Source organism: Geotrypetes seraphini, chromosome 7 (assembly GCF_902459505.1).
Source record: "Geotrypetes seraphini chromosome 7, aGeoSer1.1, whole genome shotgun sequence".
NCBI lineage: Eukaryota > Metazoa > Chordata > Amphibia > Gymnophiona > Dermophiidae > Geotrypetes > Geotrypetes seraphini.
This window is the reverse complement of record NC_047090.1, coordinates 195,659,643-195,680,114: the sequence shown is the minus strand read 5'-3', so window position 1 is coordinate 195,680,114 and position 20,472 is coordinate 195,659,643. Positions and strand designations below refer to the sequence as shown.

General features: G+C 43.5%; 1 protein-coding gene across 1 annotated transcript in view; it reads left to right on the top strand.

Annotated features, from left to right (window-relative positions):
* The window catches only part of VSX2 (visual system homeobox 2), a 148,843-nt gene that overhangs the window by 107,647 nt on the left and 20,724 nt on the right, over positions 1-20,472 (top strand). The gene's annotated exons all lie outside the window — the stretch shown is intronic.

The following is a 20,472-nucleotide window of genomic DNA, read 5'->3' as shown; positions in this document are numbered from 1 at the left end:
ACACTTAGCCAGTCAGGTTTTTGGAATAGCCATAATAAGTATGCATGAGACGTAGTTGCAAACAAAGAAGGTGATGCATGCAAATGTATCCCATGCGTATTCATGGTGGAGATCCAAAAACCTGACTGCTTAGGTGTGTCCTGAGGACTGAGTTGAGAACCCCTGCTTTAAGATGAGTCAGGAGCATTGGCAACGCACTCCTGCCTCCATGATGCCATCATTAAAAATGGCAGCATAGAGGCAGGAATAAGTGGGCATCACTCCCGCAAGGGAGGGTCTAGGGAGCCCAGGGAGAGTGTGTGTGCTACTAGACACCAGGGCTATTACTTGGTTGGATCAAGGGTAGGGACTTGTATCAGGATCTTGGAGTTTGAGGGTGGCTCTAGACCCCAGGGTAATTTGTTTGGGAAAGATTGGGGTGGGGTTTCTACTAGACACCAAGGCAGTTTGGGGGAATAGGGGGGTCAGTAAGTAAGGGCTCAGAGGGTCAGGAGATCCATCCTTTTTTTCCTGGAGCCATATGGAAACCTTAGGTATGTCTATCTGCATTTTTGGCTCTGACTGGAAAAGTAGAGAACTGGGAGAGGCAGTTTGAAAGGAGAGACGCCCTATCCATTAGGTTGACTGTGCCAGTATGCAGAAACCAAAACTCCTTCTCCCATAGAAATATACTGGGACATTTTGGAGGTATTGTAAGAGTTGCCCGACTGGGTCAGACCAGTAGGGCAAAGCTCCGACAACACAGTAATAAATATCAGGTTGGTAGTGATAATTTTTTTTTATTGGGTGATGCTCAGGACAAACAGCAAGCAAATCATACACATACTAGCTCAGTAAAAGGGGAGAGGAATTGTGTTTGGCTCCTGCTCAAATTGTAGGCACAACTCTTCTGAGCAGGCCCAGTAGTTTCTGCAGGCAGATAAAGACCCAAATGGTCCATCCAGTCAGCCCAACCACACATGCTCTATAAATGAATTGTTTAATTTCAATGGTCTTTTTTCTTAGATATTTTTGGGCCAGAGACCCAGAGCCCTGCCCGGTAGTGTGCTTAGGTTCCATCTACTAGAGTCTCCATTAAGGCTCACTCCAGCCCAGTCATCAAAGTCCTCCCCAGCCTGTCCTCAACTGAATGGCCATATACAAGGCACAGACCATGGAAGTCTACCCAGTACTGGCCTTAGTTACAGTACATGAATATATACCTATGCCAGCTCAACTGATCACAGCTCTGCTCTCCCTGTGCAACCTCAGCAGCTCTGGTGAGTCCGACTGGCTCAGCAAATCAGGGCTCTGTGGCAGCTCAGCTACAAGCTTATTTTTTTTTTTTGTTTTTTTTCACTTAAAATGGGCATAGCTGTTGTGTGTGTGTGTGTGTCTTGTGTGCACTGGACATACAAGCATACAACACACACACAAACAACTAAGGGCAGCTCCAGACCTGCTGGGAAATGTTGCCCATAAAAAGTGGACATTCCCTTTTGAGCATTAAAAGGAGTACTCATTTAAATGCTAATGAGCTCCTTATAGAAACAGCAGATAAAGGCCAAATGGCCCATCTAGTCTGCCCACCTGCAGTAACCATTATCTCCTCTCTCCAAGAGATCCTATCCCACGCTGTAAAAAGACAAGGAACTGGATGTCACCAACAAGGCTCTTGTTTCGCCGAACAACGGCTACATCAGGGCAATCACATTCTCCGTGGACCGGAGCAGGAGAGAATGTGATTGCCCTGACTCAGCTGTTGTTCGGCGAAACAAGAGCCTTGTTAGTGACATCCAGTTCCTTGTCTTTTTACAGCTTGAGAAGTGCTATAGCAGGAAGATCTACTCGCTGCTGTTGTTGCCATCATCAGAAGATAAGTGAACTGTTTTGTTCTTTTTCTGGCTCCCTGTGCACAGTGGTGGCTTTGGTCCCATTTTGAAAAGTGTGGAGTTTTTTGCCTATGATACAGAGCAGGACTGGCTTAAGAACTCATTGGGTTGCCGTTCGTACATTGTTGATAAGTTGAGGCTTTTTCTCCACCTATTATAAATGTACTTTCATGGGGTATCTCCACCATTAGGCTAATAACAATTTTTTGCTGATTGTATTTAAAAGTCTCTATCATATCTCCCTTCTCCCGCCTTTCCTCCAAATACAGATTGAGATCTTTAAGTCTATCCGCGTACGCCTTATGATGAAGACTGCATACCATTTTAGTAGCCTTCCTCTGGACCGACTCCATCCTTTTTACATCTTTTGGAAGGTGCAGCCTCCAGAATTGTACACAATATTCTAAATTAGGTCTCACCAGAGTCTTATACAGGAACATCAATACCTCCTTTTTTCCTACTGGCCATACCACTCTTTATGCTCCCTAGCATCCTTCTAGCTTTTGCCGTCACCTTTTCAACCTGTTTGCCCACCTTAAGATCATCACGTACAATTGCATCCAAGTCCCGCTCTTCTGTCATGCACATAAGTTCTTCACCCGCTAAACTGTATCGTTCCTTCGGGTTTTTGCAGCCCAAATATATGACCTTGCATTTCTTAGCATTAAATTTGCATAGGGTTCTCAGTAGCTACTAGCAAGTTTGGTAAATGCCCTCAAGAACCCTTTTGAGCATTGGAGGCTGAGCTTCCAAGCCAGTAATACTAACTTTAATATGTCTTATTGGCACAGAAAGCTTTTGAGCATCGGAGCTCTCTGGGATCTGCTGGGGCACTGCTAGGTGATGTGAGGTTTCCTTTCCTCAGCTTTGGGTAGGATATTCAGCTGTCTGCCAAGCCAGTAGAACATTAAAAATAACACAATTTACTTCCTCTCCCTCTTCTGTTAAGCTGGTAGAAGGGCTTCCTGATGCACTGAGTTTACCCAGACCTCAAGATAGTATCTTTGTGATGACTGTAACCTGACAGTTATAATCTCTTTTTAACTCTTTGAAAGGCCAAGCATTTCCTCTCAGTCTCCCCCCCCCTCCATTGCCACTGTTGCTGACTTTCTCCCGCTGTCACCATTGCACTTCCCTCCCGATGTAGATACCACCGCTGTTAATGAAAATAACCCTGACACTTTGCTGGTAGGGATGCTGAACAGGCTGACAGGGCTGTGAACTGAGGGTGCATGGAAGTGTTGCATCAGCCATCAGAGCACTCTTGAAAATCCGGACCCATGGCCACGCCCCCCAGGACCACCCAGTTCTGCCTCTCACGCCTTGTTCCACCCCAGCCCCGCCCCCAGACAGCATCATGACATCACCGGGTTGCATCCACGCATGCGCAGATGCCCCTTTCCAATGCGATTATGTTGGGTTTTGAAAAGAAGGACACGTCGGGGAAATCCGGATGTCTGGTAACCCTAACCCTGTGACTTCCTGCTGCTCAGGCAGTACAGGCCGGGCTCCAGTAGAAAATCTCTTTGGTTGGCAGGGCTTGAGCACTCCTGACAGCCATGTACTAGCTTCTGTAGTGTTGGAAGTGGACTAAGCCTGACTTGAAGGGGTACCAGGCCCCTGAGGACCCCCTTCCCCTCATGGCTATGCTACTGATTAGGACCTCCCTAGCTATGAGGGTCCTGGCAGGAGAGAAGATTAAGAAACAGGAGATTTAAATTTATACCAAAGCAAAATCTTTCCTTTCATTATGTAATGCCCCCTTCAGGGTGGCTCTGGGTCCAAGACTTGACCTGGCTGGAGGCCCCCAAAGGCAGTCTCCGTCGGTCCTTCACTTGGTTGGCGCTTCGTGCCTCCTCCTGGGGAAAAGAAGTGTTAGTGGGTTGATTCATCCTCTTCTTCCCCCAGGAAAATCAAAAAGGGTCTGTGTACAAGGTGGGCTAATTATGTATAGCAGCCTTCTTACTTAGCATGAACCAGCTTAACTTCCCTTTTGCTTGAACCAATACTTAGATGATTAACCATACAACTTTAATCTATAATTCTGATTTCTAGTCCCATCAGTTCGGAGTCTCTTGACCCTCTAGATTAGATTTCCTCTTTAAAAAAAAGAGGTTGCCTGTCCCCGCCCCATTCCGCCCCCTGCCAAACCTCCTGTCTCCTTCCACGAAGTCTGGAGGGTCTTTGTGCATGTGCAGATGTCGACGCAATGATGTCACCTGAATGCGTACACATATGACATCATTGCATTGACATCCGCAAATGCACAGAGGGCCTCCAGATGTGGCTTCAAGCTTGGGGACTTTCAAAACCCAGACAAACTGCCAGGTTATGGAAATCCCTCTATGTACCTGGACAGTCCTCTAAAAGGAGGACAAGTCTAGGTCTTCCTGGACATCTGGTAACCCTACTCTAGATCTCAATAGTTTTGTTCTGTTCCTTTTGGACATTAATCTGTTAGCTTCTGACTGTCACTTTTGCAGCTGCAATATGCCCCTCAGTGCTTTAATTTAAATATTAGGTAGGTGTGGCTATATGCTTAAATCCCTCCTTTCCTGTCCTGTCAGATCCACCCTCACCCTCGCCCTCCATGGGATGACGGCTGGTCTCTCAGGCATGTTGTAGTCTCTTGGATGTCTAGGGGAGTTATCCTCTGTTTCAGGGAACTTCCCTCCTTTGTTGGGCTACTGGTACTGATTGCACCCTGGTAGCCTAGTTCCTGGATTGGGCAACTAGTGCCAATCCAAACTCCAGTAGCCTCTTCCCCGTCTTCAAGAGGAACCTTTGAGGTAGATCCCTGATGGGGTCCCGGTTACCAGCCCTCAACAAGGCTTGGCAACTACCAGTAACAGGGTTCCCTTTAGAAGCTGCCTCTACTCTTCTCAGTAGAGAATGACACGAGGAAAAATTTGCTCTGTCCTCACAAGCTCCATCCCCGTCCCCGCCCCAAAGGTTCAGTCCCCACCCCCACCCCGTCCCCACAAGATCAATCTCCGTCCCCGCCCCACGAGTTTAGTTTCCATCCCCACAAGATCAGTCTCTGTCCCCGCCCTGTCCCCACAAACCATCTGATCCCATCCTCACAAGCTTTGAATAGTTATGATTTTATTTTGAACTTATTTTATTAAAGTATAAAAAAGAAACAATATTCTGTACAATTGTCATTTTATAAATCACAGATACAGAGCAAGAATCAACAAAATCCTGGTCTCCAATCCCTTTCACAAATATCCCCTCCACTATTGTGAAAACTGAACAAACCAAATTACTACAGAATGTTACATAGAAAAATCAAGCTAACAGAATACTTCAGTCACACATGGCAGGAAATAGTATTAGAGGAGTGCAACTACGGCACTTGACCCCTGGTCAGAGAGAGCCCTAAGCCAGCTGGAAGCTAAAGAAGCACGGCCTGGGCTTTGCGGTCCCCAATTATGTCTAACTCTAGCAGAATATAATACTAGAACCAAGACTTCTCCGAGTAAATGTCCAAAATAGAAGTTAGATGAAATTCAAATACAATAAAGTAAATGCATTTATACATACACTCAGATATGTGTAATCCGACTAAGAGCCGTGGCTCCTATAGCCGAACCCACCGTCCCATCACCGTGTATGACTATAATGCTGGTGATATTGGGGTGCTTCTTAAATAATAAAAGTATTTTTCAGTGGCAATAAAAGGAAAAACAATTCCTACTTAACTTAAAAGGGGTGTTGCTTCAACTGCAACCACTTATAGAATTGAGACTTAGCAATACCAAATGTTTGTTGCAGTCATGAAAAGTCAAGCAGCTTTCCATCTGATACTACATCATCCAGAGTACGTATGCCCGTCTTCATCCAATGCTTCCAAATGACCTTAAACCCGCCAATTTGAATCTTGGAGTTCAGCCAAAGGGACTGACACGCAGATTTATGAATCGGAATAGGTGTTAAATTATTAATAAATTTTAATGTCTGCCAAGTGTCTAATAAAATTATATTGTCCTTATACAGCCTAGGTAACTTGATACTCAAAACGTGACATAATCTCAATGGAGACAGGAGTTGCCATTCCAACCATAACCAGTCTGGGAGATTTTCCATGAGCTCGGAGAGGATCCAATACATACCCTGATGCATTATATAGGCTTGATGGTACCTATAAAAATTGGGAAAATTTATCCCACCTGCCGCAATTGGTTTTTGTAAAGATACTAAAGCAATTCTTGCAGTTTTACCAAGCCAAATAAATTTAGTAAAAATACTATTTAACTTCTTGTAAAAGGACCCCTGAAAATAAACTGGTAGCATGCCCATTTGGTAACAAACCACAGGCAAAATCATCATTTTAACCGTTTGGACTCTCCCCCATCAAGACAGGTGTAATGGGTTCACATTTCTGAGACCTTTAGCAATAAGGATTTTTCATTTACTTTCATCGTCTCTCAAATTCAAGTGATTTCCTTTCATCCAAGAATTGATAAAAGTGAGACAAAGCTGCAACATCTGAAATGAATCTTCTACTGAATTAACAATGTTATGCAAAAACTGTATGTTGTCTTCATAAAGCATGAATTGTAAATTCAGGTAATTAAGAAGAAGACACAAAGGTAGCAAAAAAAATGTTCAACAGGATCCCTGAGGGACTCCAGTTGAATAATCCCATTCACTTGATTTGACTGAATCTTTCATAACACAACATTTTTTGCCTGTCAAGAATGAGCATTACCAACTGCTGGAACAATTCTCCTTGTAGAGAATCCAGGATCTCCTAATCAACATCTGGCATATTAAAATCACCTATTAGTAAAACCTCCCCTTTTTTAGATATAGTCTGAATATCTACTATTAAATCTCTGTCCACTTCTTCCATCTGTGAAGGAGGCCTGTATATTGCGCCAATGTAAATATATTTATCATTCCCTCTTTCCAAATTAATCTACAGTGCCTCTTCCTTACATATAATGCCACTCCCCCTCCTTTTCTTCCTACACTGTCTTTCCTGAACAGATTATAGCCCGGTGTAACTACATCCCAGTCATGGTTCTTCATGAATCACGTCTCTGTGATCACCACTAAATCCAAATCAGTCTCTTCCATCACAGCCTCTAGATCTAGGATCTTATTAGTGAGGAAGAAGATTAATAAGAGGGTAAACACTGTAAAGACACTAGAGCAAGCTTGGACTCTTTTTAAGTATATGGTCACCGAGGCGCAAAATCTATATATACCGCGTATCAACAAGGGATCAAAGAGGAAAAAGAATAAAGAGCCGGCGTGGCTCACTGTAGAGGGTGAACAACCTGTCCTTATCTACTAAGTCTATTCCCTTCAGTACCTTGAATGTTTTGATCATGTCCCCTCTCAATCTCCTCTGTTCGAGGGAGAAGAGGCCCAGTTTCTCTAATCTTTCACTGTACGGCAGCTCCTCCAACCCGATAACCATCTTAGTCGCCCTTCTCTGGATCCTCTCAAGTAATATCGTGTCTTTCTTCATGTACGGCGACCAGTTCTGTACGCAGTACTCCAGGTGAGGACGCACCATGGCCCGGTACAGCGGCATGATAACCTTCTCCGAACTGTTCGTGATCCTCTTCTTTATCATTCCTAGCATTCTGTTTGCCTTTTTCGCCGCCACTGCACATTGTGCAGACGGCTTCATCGACTTGTCTATCAGAACTCCCAAGTCCCTTTCCTGGGAGGTCTCTCCAAGTACCGCCCCAGACATCCTGTACTGGTGCTTGAGATTTTTGATACCGACATGCATCACTTTACACTTATCCACATTGAACCTCATTTACCATGTCGCTGCCCATTTCTCGAGCTTGATTATGTCACTTTGTAGATCTTCACAATCCCCCTGTGTCTTCACTACTCTGAATAACTATGTATCGTCCGCAAATTTAATCACCTCACTCGTCGTACCAATGTCCAGATCATTTATAAAGCTGTTGAAGAGCACGGGTCCAAGCACCGAGCCCTGCGGCACCCCGCTGGTGACACTCTTCCAGTCTGAGTATTGTCCATTTACCCCCCACTCTCTGTTTCCTATGCTCCAGCCAATTTTTAATCCACGTGAGTATTTCACCCTCGATTCCACGGCTCGTAATTTTCTGAAGTAGTCATTCATGTGTAACCTTGTCAAACGCCATCTGAAAATCCAGATATAGAATGTCGACTGGGTCGCCCTTGTCTATCTGCCTGTTTACTCCCTTAAAGAAGTGCATCAAGTTCATCAGGCAAGATCTGCCTTTGCTGAAACCGTGCTGGCTGGTCCTCATTAAACCGAGTTCGTCAAGGTGATCAATGATGTGGTCCTTTATCAGCGCCTCTACCATCTTTCCCGGTACTGAGGTCAGACTCACCGGTCTGTAGTTTCCCGGATCTTCCCTCAAACCTTTTTTGAAGATCGGCTTAGCATTCGCCACCTTCCAGTCTTCCAGGATCTTTCCCGATTTGATCGACAGATTGGCTATTAGTTGAAGCAGTTTAGTTATAGTCCCTTTCAGTTCCTTGATGACCCTCGGATGGATGCCATCCGGTCTTGAGGATTTATCGCTCTTAAGCCTATCAATCTGCCTGCATACCTCTTCTAGACTGACCTGTCAGTTTCCCTTCTTCGTTTCCTCCATATAGCCTGATGGGTTCCAGTATGCTGTGTAAATCTTCTTCGGTAAATATAGAGGCAAAAAATGTGTTCAATTTGTCTGCTATTTCTTTGTCCTCCTTTAGCACTCCCTTTATGCCATGGTCATCCAATGGTCCCACCGCTTTCTTCACAAGTTGTTTCTCCTTAATATATCGAAAGAACAGCTTGAAGTTTTTCGCCTCCTTGGCTATTTTTTCCTCGTAGTCTCTTTTAGTCCCTTTTACTGCCTTATGGCACCTGCGTTGATGCTGTTTGTGCTTATTCCAGTTCTCATCTGTTTTTGACCTTTTCTATTCCTTAAATGAAGTTTTCTTGTCTCTGATCACTTCCTTCACCTCTACAGTGAGCCATGCCGGTTCTTTGTTCTTTTTCCTCTTGGATTCTTTGTTGATACGCGGTATATATAGGTTTTGCACCTCGGTGACTTTGTCCTTAAAAAGGGACCAAACTTGTTCTAGCATTTTTACAGTGCTTATCCTCTTCTCAATATTCTTCCCTAACATGAGTCTCATCCCTTCGTAATTCCCTTTTCGGAAGTTCAGCACCGTGGCCATCATTCTGGATCGATGTTTCTCCCCTGCATCCAGGTCAAAGCGGATCATATTGTGATTGCTGCCTCCCAGTGTCCCTTCTACTTCTACATCTTGTGCTGGTCCTCGCAGTCCATTCAGAATTAGGTCCAAAATTGCATTTCCTCTTGTATTTTCTTTTACAAGTTGTTCCATGAAGCAGTTGCCTATAGCATCCAGGAACTTGGTCTCCCTAGCGCAGCCGGAGGTGCCTAGATTCCAGTCTATCTCCAGATAGTTGAAGTTACCCATGATAACTGCGTTGTCTCCCTTGCAGTTGCGTTTAATCTCGTCCATCATTTCTCCATCAATTTCTTCTGACTGCCCTGGGGGTCGGTAATAGATGCCAATCTTCATTTCCAGTCCATTTGTTCCTGGAATTTTGACCCATAGAGACTCTAACTTATCCATCAATTGTGGTGTACTCTCTCCAGTAGATTCGATTCCCTCTTTGATGTATATGGCAGCCCCACCTTTTTGAGCCACTCTGTCTCTGCGGTATAGTTTGTATCCCGTTAGAACAGTGTCCCAGACATTTTCCTTAGTCCACCATGTTTCCGTGATGCCGATGATGTCCACATTATCTTTTTGTACCATAGCTTCTAATTCGCCCCTCTTATTCTTTAGGCTCCTTGCGTTCATGTACATGCACTTGAGTTTGCGGCCTGTTCTTTTCTTGCATTTCCTTTCCTCTTGCATCTCTTTCGGTCTGTCTTGCCTGTGATCCAGTGCGTGCTCTTCTCTATCTTCCTGCATGGTATCCTCTGGTGAGTCTTCCCTTCTATCATCCTGCACGGTATCCTCCGGGTATACCGGTTCCCAAACCATCGACTCTCTCTCTCTCGGTCGACTGTCGGCTTTCCCCTTCTTCCTAGTTTAAAAACTTCTCAACTTCTCTCTTGATGTTGCTTGCAAGTAGTCTCATTCCGTCTCTGCTGAGGTGGAGTCCGTCCTTCCTGAATAGCTTACTCTTCCCCCAGAACATTGTCCAGTTGCGCACAAAGTAGAATCCTTCTTCCTCACACCAGCGCCGCATCCACACATTGACTGCTTGCAGCTCCATCTGCCTCTTCTCATCTGCCCTGGGTACCAGCAGGATCTCCGAGAATGCTATCCTCTGTGTTCTGGTCTTCAGCTTCCTTCCTTGCATCCTTAACTGGTCCTTCAGTACTTCCCTGTTGTAGTTCCTGTTGCTCACGCATAATAAAAACATCTCACATAAGAGCATAAGGAGAGTGTAGCACCCTAAAGTTATGGGTTCAAACCCTGGGCAAGTCACTTAATCCCACCCATTACCCCAGGTACATTAGATAGATTTTGAGACAGACAGGGAAATATGATGGAGTACCTGAATAAACTCATGTAAACCATTCTGAGCTCCCTCAGGAGAACGAAAATGGAATAAATAAATAAGAGTTGTCCTACTGGAACAGACCAAAGATCCATCAAGCCTAGTACCCTGTTTCCAACAGTGGCCAATTCGGATCACGAGTACCTGACATGATTCCAAAAGAGTAAAGCAGATGTTAACGCTGCTTATCCTAGAGCTTGAAGGCGATAGAATAAAAATTGTAAAGGATTTCAATCTTCTGTAAACAAAGAAGCAACTAGCAGAGAAAAAATACTCTGCAGAATGGCACTGGGTCGCTCATCAATTAAGGCTCTTGACAAAGTATTCAAAGGCAAGGAAATACTCTCCAAATGACGATCATACTTGACCAAGCACTCATTTTCTCAATGGTCAATTATGGATGCTGGACACTAAGGAAACAAGACCGAAAGATTAACTCATTTGAGCTTTAGTGCTGGAGAAAGATTTTATGCCAGAAGAACTAACAAATCAATTCTGTAAGAGATCAAATTCGAAGTCCAAATGATGACTGTCTTATTTTGGTCAAACTATCAGAAGAGAAAGATCATTGGAGAAGGACATTATGTTTGTGAAGATCAAATGAATCAGGCGAAGAGGGTGACCTGCAATCAGATGGCTGGACATGTTGAAAACAACCATGGGGATGACATTGGAAGACCTTACCAGACTAGCACAAAACTGATCTCATTTTACATCTGTAACTCATCAAATCACTAAGACTCGAGCATGAGTCGATGGCAACTAACATCTTAGAAATAAGCAGTGGATTTCCCCAAGTCCATCTTAATAATGGCTTATGAACTTTTAGGAAATTATCCAAACCTTTTTTAAACTCTGCTAAGCTCACTGCTTTTACCACATTCTCTGGTAACAAATTCCAGAGTTTAGTTACACACTGAGTGAAGAAATATTTTCTCTAGTTTATTTTAAATCTACTACTTAGTAGTTTCATTGCATGCTCCCTAATCCTAGTATTTTTGGAAAGAGTAAACAAGCAATTCATGTCTACCTATTCCATTCCACTCAGTATTTTATAGCCCTCTATCATATCTCCATTGAGCCAACTCTTCTCCAAGCTGAAGAGCCCTAGCCACTTTATGGTTCCAGAGATGGAAAAAGGACCCAATGGAAGAAAATCACCAGGCGCACAGGAAATGCCAAAAGGAATGCCACCGAGAGGTTAGAAAAGCAAAAGGGGAATACGAAGAGGGGCTGGCCAGGGAGGCGAAAAACTTCAAGGCATTCTTCAGTTACGTAAAGGGGAAGCGACCAGCGAGAGAGGAGGTGGGGCCGTTGAACGATGGAGATAGGAAGGTAGTGATTAAAGAGGATAAAGAGGTAGCTGAGAGGTTGAACACGTTCTTCTCATCGGTTTTCACGAGAGAAGACACATCTAATATACCGGACTCAGAGGAGCTCATGAGTGGGGAACAGGCCGAAAAATTGGAGCACATAGAGGTAAGTAAGGAGGATGTCCTCAAACAGATAGACAGGTTAAAATGCGGCAAATCACCGGGCCCAGACAGGATCCACCCAAGGGTTCTGAAAGAACTAAGACAAGAAATAGCGGGCACAATCCAGCATGTTTGCAACCTATCCTTGAAAACTGGAGAGGTACCAGAGGACTGGAAATTGGCGAATGTCACACCTATCTTCAAGAAGGGATCGAAGGGTGACCCCGGGAACTACAGGCCGGTGAGCCTGACTTCAATTATAGGGAAGATGGTGGAAGCTATGATCAAGGACGGCATTTGCGAGCACATCGAGAGAAATGGCCTACTGAGAACAAGCCAGCACGGATTCTGTAAGGGAAGGTCGTGCCTAACGAACCTTCTGTACTTCTTTGAGGGAATAAGCAGTCGGGTGGACAATGGGGAACCCATAGACATCATTTACCTCGATTTTCAAAAGGCTTTCGACAAGGTGCCACATGAAAGGCTGCTTAGGAAGCTGTGGAACCACGGGGTGGGAGGGGATGTGCACAGATGGATCAAGCACTGGTTGTCGGGTAGACTGCAGAGGGTCGGAGTAAAGGGCCAATATTCTGACTGGCGGGGAGTCACGAGCGGTGTGCCACAGGGATCGGTGCTGGGGCCGTTACTCTTCAACATATTTATCAATGACCTGGAAAAGGAGGCAAAGTGCGAGGTTATAAAATTTGCAGACGATACCAAACTGTGCGGCAGAGTTAGGTCCAGGGAGGAGTGTGAGGACCTGCAAAGGGACCTGGACAAGCTGGAAGACTGGGCAAACAAATGGCAAATGCGCTTTAACGTGGAAAAATGCAAGGTCATGCATATAGGGAAAAAGAACCCGTTGTTCAACTACAAATTGGGGGGGGGGCATTGTTGGGAGACAGCAGACTTGAAAGAGACTTGGGTGTGCTGGTGGATGCATCACTGAAGCCATCTGCAAAGTGCGCAGCAGCCTCGAAAAAAGGCAACAGGATGCTGGGCATCATAAAGAGGGGCATAACAACCAGGACGCGGGAAGTCATCATGCCATTGTATCGAGCGATGGTGCGTCCGCATCTGGAATACTGCGTTCAATATTGGTCGCCGTACCTCAGGAAGGACATGGCGGTACTTGAGAGAGTCCAAAGGAGAGCAACGAAACTGGTAAGAGGGCTGGAACACTGCCCATACGCCGAGAGGTTGGATAGGCTGGGGCTCTTCTCTCTAGAAAAAAGGAGGCTCAGGGGAGATATGATAGAGACCTTCAAGATCATGAGGGGCATAGAGAGGGTGGATAGGGACAGATTCTTCAGACTGAAGGGGACAACAGGTATGAGGGGGCATTCGGAGAAACTGAAAGGAGATAGGTTCAAAACAAATGCAAGGAAGTTTTTTTCACCCAAAGGGTCATGGACACTTGGAATGCGCTACCAGAGGAAGTGATCAGGCAGAGTACGATACAGGGATTCAAACAGGGATTGGACGGATTCCTGAGGGATAAAGGGATCGTGGGATACTGAGGGAGGAGCTGGGATGTAACACAAGTATAGAAAGCTAACCAGGTAATAAGTATAGAAACCCAACCAGGTCGTGAATGTGCAAGACCGGAGGGTTAGGACTTCTTTTAGATGAGGTAATAGTGGAAAAAATCAAATCTTTTACTACGGAATTTTTTGAAATCAACACCAAAGATCCAGAAATCTGTCCTTCTATTGTTTGGGAAGCTTACAAAGCTTCTCTCAGAGGTGAATTGATCAAACTTGCTTCCTGAAAAAAAAACAATCCATCCAAAAAGAAAAAGAACTGGAAACCTCTATTAAAAATTTAGAATTACAACATATGTCCACCCATTTACAAGATCCATCCATGTTCCAACGTATTCAAAAATTAAAATATGAATACAATACTCTAGTCTCATGTACTGCCCGACGTGACATCTTCATTTCCAATTCTGGACACTACATGGGAGATAATCTTATGGGTCGCCCTTTGGCTAGGTATCTTAAAACTAAAACAAAACGCTTACACATCTCAGTTGTTCAAGACTCATCAGGACATTTAGTCAGAACCAGATCTCTGATTTCTTCCCAATTTGAAAAATTTTACACTAACCTATACCAATCTGAGCTTTCAGCCTCTGAAACGGATTTAGATTCGTTTCTATCCTCAATAGCTCATCCGACTCTTTCGGAATCTATTAAAATAAAACTGGATGCTCCTTTAACTATATCTGAGATTGAAAATGCTATAACCTCTCTACCCACTGGGAAAGCTCCGGGCCCGGATGGCTTTACTAATGAGTTCTTCAAATGTTTTCGAACCCTATTGACTCCTCAACTCCTTACATACTATGATTTCCTCCACTCCACTCCGGACAAGCAATTTAATTTCACTGAGGCCACGATTGTAGTTATTCCCAAGCCAGACAAAGATGCTACTCTGGTTAAAAATTTTCGTCCTATCTCTCTTCTTAATTTGGCTAAATTTATGGCTAAATTACTTGCACTAAGACTCACCACAGTGATCCCATCTCTCGTACATGGAGATCAAACTGGATTCATCAAACATAGATACATAGGGGATAATCTTCGTTTATTTCATCATATCAATGCTCACGCCAAAACAATGTCTGATCCTGTGATTGGTCTAGCCATTGATGCCGAGAAGGCCTTTGACCGAGTGGAGTGGCCTTTCTTATTCCGAGTTCTGAAATGGTACAACTTTGGTTCTTTCTTTACAAACTGGATAGAAACATTATACAGACAACCCATGGCTCGTATTCTGATTAACAATTCTCTTTCTAATAGATTTTCCCTCCATAGAGGTACCCGTCAAGGCTGTCCCCTCTCACCACTATTATTTGATTTAGCTTTGGAACCTCTATTGTCAATTATCCGACAATGTTCCTTAATTAAAGGTGTTCCCTTGTCCAGTAGAGATATTAAATTAGCAGCTTATGCTGACGATGTTCTTCTCTTTCTCAAGGATCCTCTTGTCTCTATACCTCATTTTATCCACATCGTCTCTCAATACTCTCAAATATCTGGATATTCTGTTAACTGGGAGAAATCAGAGATCTTTCCGTTAAATGATCACATTTCCTCCTCAGATCTAGCTCATTTTCCTTTTCCATGGTCACAAGGAGCTGTAAAATATTTGGGGATTTTAATACATAAAGACCCATTACTTGCTCAGGATCTCAATATATCTAAAATCAAAAACTTGGTTTTAAGTACTACATCTCGTTGGTCCCCGCTTTACTTGTCCTGGTGGGGTAGAATAGTCTCCATTAAAATGACCTTAGCCCCACAAATTAATTATACTCTATCTATGCTTCCCCTTCTCTGCCATAAATCGCTCTTTCATTGGCTTAATATGAAAATCTCTGAATTTATTTGGAACAAGAAAAAACCTCGTATTGCTCTCGCCAAGCTGAAGGCCTCTAAGATTAAAGGTGGTTTAAATTTACCTGATTTTTATTATTATTACATCGCATCCTTAGCCAAATACGGAGCTCATTGGATTGTTGATTCTTATCCACAGGATCAACCAGCATGGTTTGAAATGGAATGCTTTTTATGTGCACCACTACATATCTCCTGCTTCCTTACAGTGTCGATACCTAGACACTTGAGAAAGTATTCTTTGCTAAGTGCAACGCAACATGCTTTTCAACTATTAGATGCAGCGGCTGAGATCTCTGTTGCTGAAAGCCCACTCATGTCCCTTTGGAATAATTCTAAAATTCAAAATAAGGGTAGATCTCTTTCATGGAAGAGGTGGCAGCGGGCGGGTGTGTGGTTTGTCCATCAATTGATCTCCTCCACTTCATTTGTCCCATTTGATACTTTTTGTTCTGTAAACTCACTCCCATCCTCTATATATCCTCAATGGCTTACGCTTACTGGAATACTATCTAATGTTCAAATGCGCCCTGACTTTATGACCTCTCAACAAACTATTCGTCACTGGTCTACTTTAGCTTTACTGAAAGGTAAGGCGATATCTCTTTTTTATAGTATCTTAAGAGACCACACCTTCACCTTTACACCTCAATCCATGAACCATTGGGGTTCTATCCTAACGACCACACTTTCTGAAATAGACTGGGAACTCTTCTGGTCATCTACAAATCGTCCTCTATTATCCTCAAGAGTTTCACAATCAATGTTCTTTGTTATGTGGAATGCAATTTGGACTCCATTTCGAATGTGGAAAGCGAAACTGAAACAAGATCCTACTTGTTGGAACTGTTTGAAAGAGCCTGGAACTCTGGATCACATGCTTCTTCACTGTACTATGGTTCATTCCTTTTGGATTCGTATCTGGGACACCATAAAATCTATTACCAAATGTTCAGAAGATATTTCCATGGACATTATAATCCTTCGTTCTCAACACCCTTGTTTTGCACTATCAAACTGTCCTCCTAAACTCATTGACACCATGTTTGTGACAGCTCTTATGCACATTTTGAAAAATTGGAAGTCATCCACACTACTAGACTACACCTTTTGGTGGAACTCTTTGAGCATGTACCACAAATTCGAATCATATGCATATGAAAAGAACATGATATCCCGTTTCTCTACAAATTTGGTGCGAAATAAATCATCTTGGTCATTCTTAGATTCATATGTTCACTCTGCCTCGTAGACACTTCTGCCTCTCTCTCTTTCTCTCTCTATCTCTTTCTCTTTCTCTATCTCTCTTTTTTCTTTTACTTCATCATCTCTGCTTCTCTACCCTTTCTATTTCTTTCCTTAGCAGTTTCAAATACTCTGAATTCTTCTTACTAATCTGTTATATGCAAATGAATGCAATTATAGTTTCTTTTGTTTATACATCATTATTTTTTATTCAATTTTTATGTATTTGAACTGCTTTTTGTATATTACTTATAATATTCAATAAAATTATTGAAAAACCAAAAAAAAATAAAAAAAGGACTTCGATGGGAAGATAGGACTTCAATGGGAAACCAAGGTGGCAAGGGGGCCCCTTCTGGTGATTCAGACAGGTCGTGACCTGTTTGGGCCGCCGCGGGAGCAGACTGCTGGGCGGGATGGACCTATGGTCTGACCCGGCGGAGGCACTGCTTATGTTCTTATGTTCTTAGATGTGACCCATGAAATTATAGATTGGTGAGCTAGGTCAGTGCTAGGCAAAATGGTAGATACTATTATAAAGAACAAGATTACAGAGTATATACATAAGCATAGATTAATAAAATAAATAAAAACATGTGCTTAGTCAAGGGAAATCTTGCCTCACCAATTTACTACATGTCTTTGAAGGGATATATAAACATGTGGATAAAGATGAGCCACTCAATATTGTGTATGGTTATGTTTATTAAAAACTTTCTATACCACATAACAACCTACAAAAGGATCCAAGCGGTGTACAATATATAATATACAATCATCAGGAAAGGAACTACATTTAAAAATAGGATAGAAAAGAGTAAAAGCAAAAGTTTAAAAAAATTATTATTTTTTCCTAAAATACAAACAATCGAAATCTCCATAATAATAATTCTAATAGCAATAAAAACAAGCAATCAAATCTCAGTAAACCATAATAAATGCATACAGTTAAAAAAATTGTTTTTCCATTTCAAAAAATTAATCATTATATAAATACAGATTACAGTCCCAAACTCAATTAATCAATTTGAGAAGCCAATTGAAAAAAGTGTGCTTTTAGGTGTCTTTTAAAGTTTATGTATGATTCTTCTTTTCTTAAATCTATGGGCAAATTATTCCATAACCGCAGAACTAGATAGAAGAACGCACAGGGCTCCTTTTACAAAGCTGCGAAAGCGTTTTTAATTTAATTTAATTTAAATCTAATTTAATTCTTATATACCGCTAATAAGAGGATCTAGAATTAGAAAATAATAATAATAATAACAACTTTATTCTTCTATACCGCCACAATCTTGCGACTTCTAGGCGGTTTACAATCAAGAGTGCTGGACATTCAGCGAAATACAATAAGTAGATATTCAGAGGAAATACAGAGATCAGAGAAAGGTATTATAGTAATAATAATAGTAAATATTGAATAAATCTAATATAATAAAATGGTAAGCCGCGCATGCGCAGTTCCTAAGCGTGCGTCCGTTTTCCGTGCGGCTGTTGGCCCGTGCTGTTTTTTGCTCTGCCCTGCTCCTTGCCTGAAGTCCTCTCTCCTCCCCAAGGCTGATGTCTGACGTGGCGGCTGTCAGCCGTGCTGTTCTTCCCTCTGCCCTGCTCCTTGCCTTACTATGCTGCTCCTTGCTGTTTTTCAGTCTGGCCTGCTCCCTGCCGTATTGTATTTTTTAGTTGAAAGACGCGGCGGTGGCTCCTCTCACGATCCCCACCTGGGTCAGACTTCCGACGCAGGTGGGGATCATGAGAGGAGCCACCGCCGCGTCTTTCAAATAAAAAAAATACAATATGGCAAGGCGGGCAGGGAGCAGGCCACACCAAAGCTCCAACTTGAACTGCCAGTTAGCCGGCTCCCTTGCCACAGTTATTTTTTAACTTTAAAGGTGCCGCCGCGGCTCCTGTCACCAGGGAGTCGGCCAGATCACCACTGCAGCCACTCCCCCCCCTCTCTCTTGGCCTACTGGGAGCAGGCGAGTGAAGCCCGGTACTTCCGAGTAGCTAAGGGGCGGAGCGCGGCGCGTGCTCAGGGTCCGGGTGGAGAAGCCGGTGCTAGAGCCGCTCGCACACATTAGCGCTGGCTAACGCAACTCGGGTAAGGGAGGTCAAGCGGGGAATCAGTTTGGGAGGATCGCTCAAAGTTGGGACTGGCGTTCACCTTCGGATGGAACAGTAACCTGCTCTAGGGGAGCCGGACGACACCCACATGTAACAGACCAGCGCCACCCCCGATTTCCCGAACCCCCCCTCCCCCCAAACAACAACAAAAACTACTCCCGATGCCTGCGGCTGTGACCTCCCCACCCCAAGTAAACTCCCCTGGAGCAAGATCAGATGCCCGGAAAAGGGGGGAGGGATAGATCACTCCCAACCGTTCGAGGAGAACTGAGGGCTGGAAGAGTAGGTATGAGAAGGAGGTTGGGTTTGGGGGCTATTAAGGAATGTGTGAGAGAAGGGAGCTGGGGATGAAAAAAGGAGGAGATAGGAGAAGGGGGGCTACAAAAGGGGGCATGTGAGAGAAAAGGGCTGAAGACAGGAGCTGGAAGAATAAGTGAAGGGGGAATGAAGAGGGAGTTCTATGGAGGTGAAGGACAGAGAAAGGGGACAGATTTTTAAGTTGGTGAAAATAGGGAAGGTAAAAGGGGAAATGGGAGCCTGAATAGAGGGGGTAAGACATAAGAAGAATAGCCATACTGGATAAGACTAATCTATTCTAGCACCCGTTAATGTAAGGTGATGATGGACAGAGGGAATGTAAAACAAAGGGGCTGCTGCTGGATAAGGTGAGCAGTGATGGAGTGGTGGAGGAGTGGGGGAGGTAATAGGAAGGGATAATGGATGGGGAGCAGGCAAGGGGTGGTTGTGGACAGCCAAAGAAACCCCCCCCCCCATAAAAAACACAGAAAGCGGCTAAGGAGAGAGAAAAATAAAGACAGACAGACACACACACATATATTCTAGCACCCGTTAATGTAACGGGCTATAAGACTAGTATTAAATAATAATAGTAAATATTGAAGAACTAAAGCCAGTACTGGGCAGACTTGCACAGTCTTTGTCTGTATATTGTTGTTTGATGGAGGATGGGTTGAGGAGGGCTTCAATGGCTGGGAGGGTGTAGATCAGGGGTCTCCTTGATGGCCGCAATCCAGTCGGGTTTTCAGGATTTCCCCAATGAATATGCATGAGGTCTATGTGCATGCACTGTTTTCAATGCATATTCATTGGGGAAATCCTGAAAACCCGACTGGATTGCGGCCCTCAAGGAGGGGCTTTGAGATCCCTGGTGTAGATGGACTCGAATGAGCTTTGATGGAGACTTGTAGTTGGAACCTAAGAACGGTACCAGGCAAAGCTTTGGATTCTTGTCCAGAAATAGCTAAGAAGAAGAAGAAAACCCCCCCAACAAATTTTTTGATTGAATCAGGGTGGGTTGGGCAGACTAGATGAACCATTCGGGTCTTTATCTGATGTCATCAACTATGTAGTGAGGATCCGCCGGGATATGTCCTGGGACTGCAGCTTTTTAACATATTTCTAAATGATTCAGTGATGGGAATAGCTAGTGAGGTAATTCAATTTGTAATGTAATGTAATGTAATTTATTTCTTATATACCGCTACATCCGTTAGGTTCTAAGCGGTTTACAGAAAATATACATTAAGATTAGAAATAAGAAAGGTACTTTAAAAATTCCCTTATTTGCTGATGACACAAAGTTGTTCAAAGTTGTTAAATCGCGAGAATATTGTGAATAATGGCAATAGGACCTTATGAAACTGGGAGAGTCTTGGCATTCAAATGGCAGATGACATTTAACATGAGGAAGTCCAAAGTGAAGCATATAGGAAAGAGGAACACAACCTATAGCCACGTGAGACATGGTTCCACGTTAGGAGTCACTGCCCAGGAAAAGGATC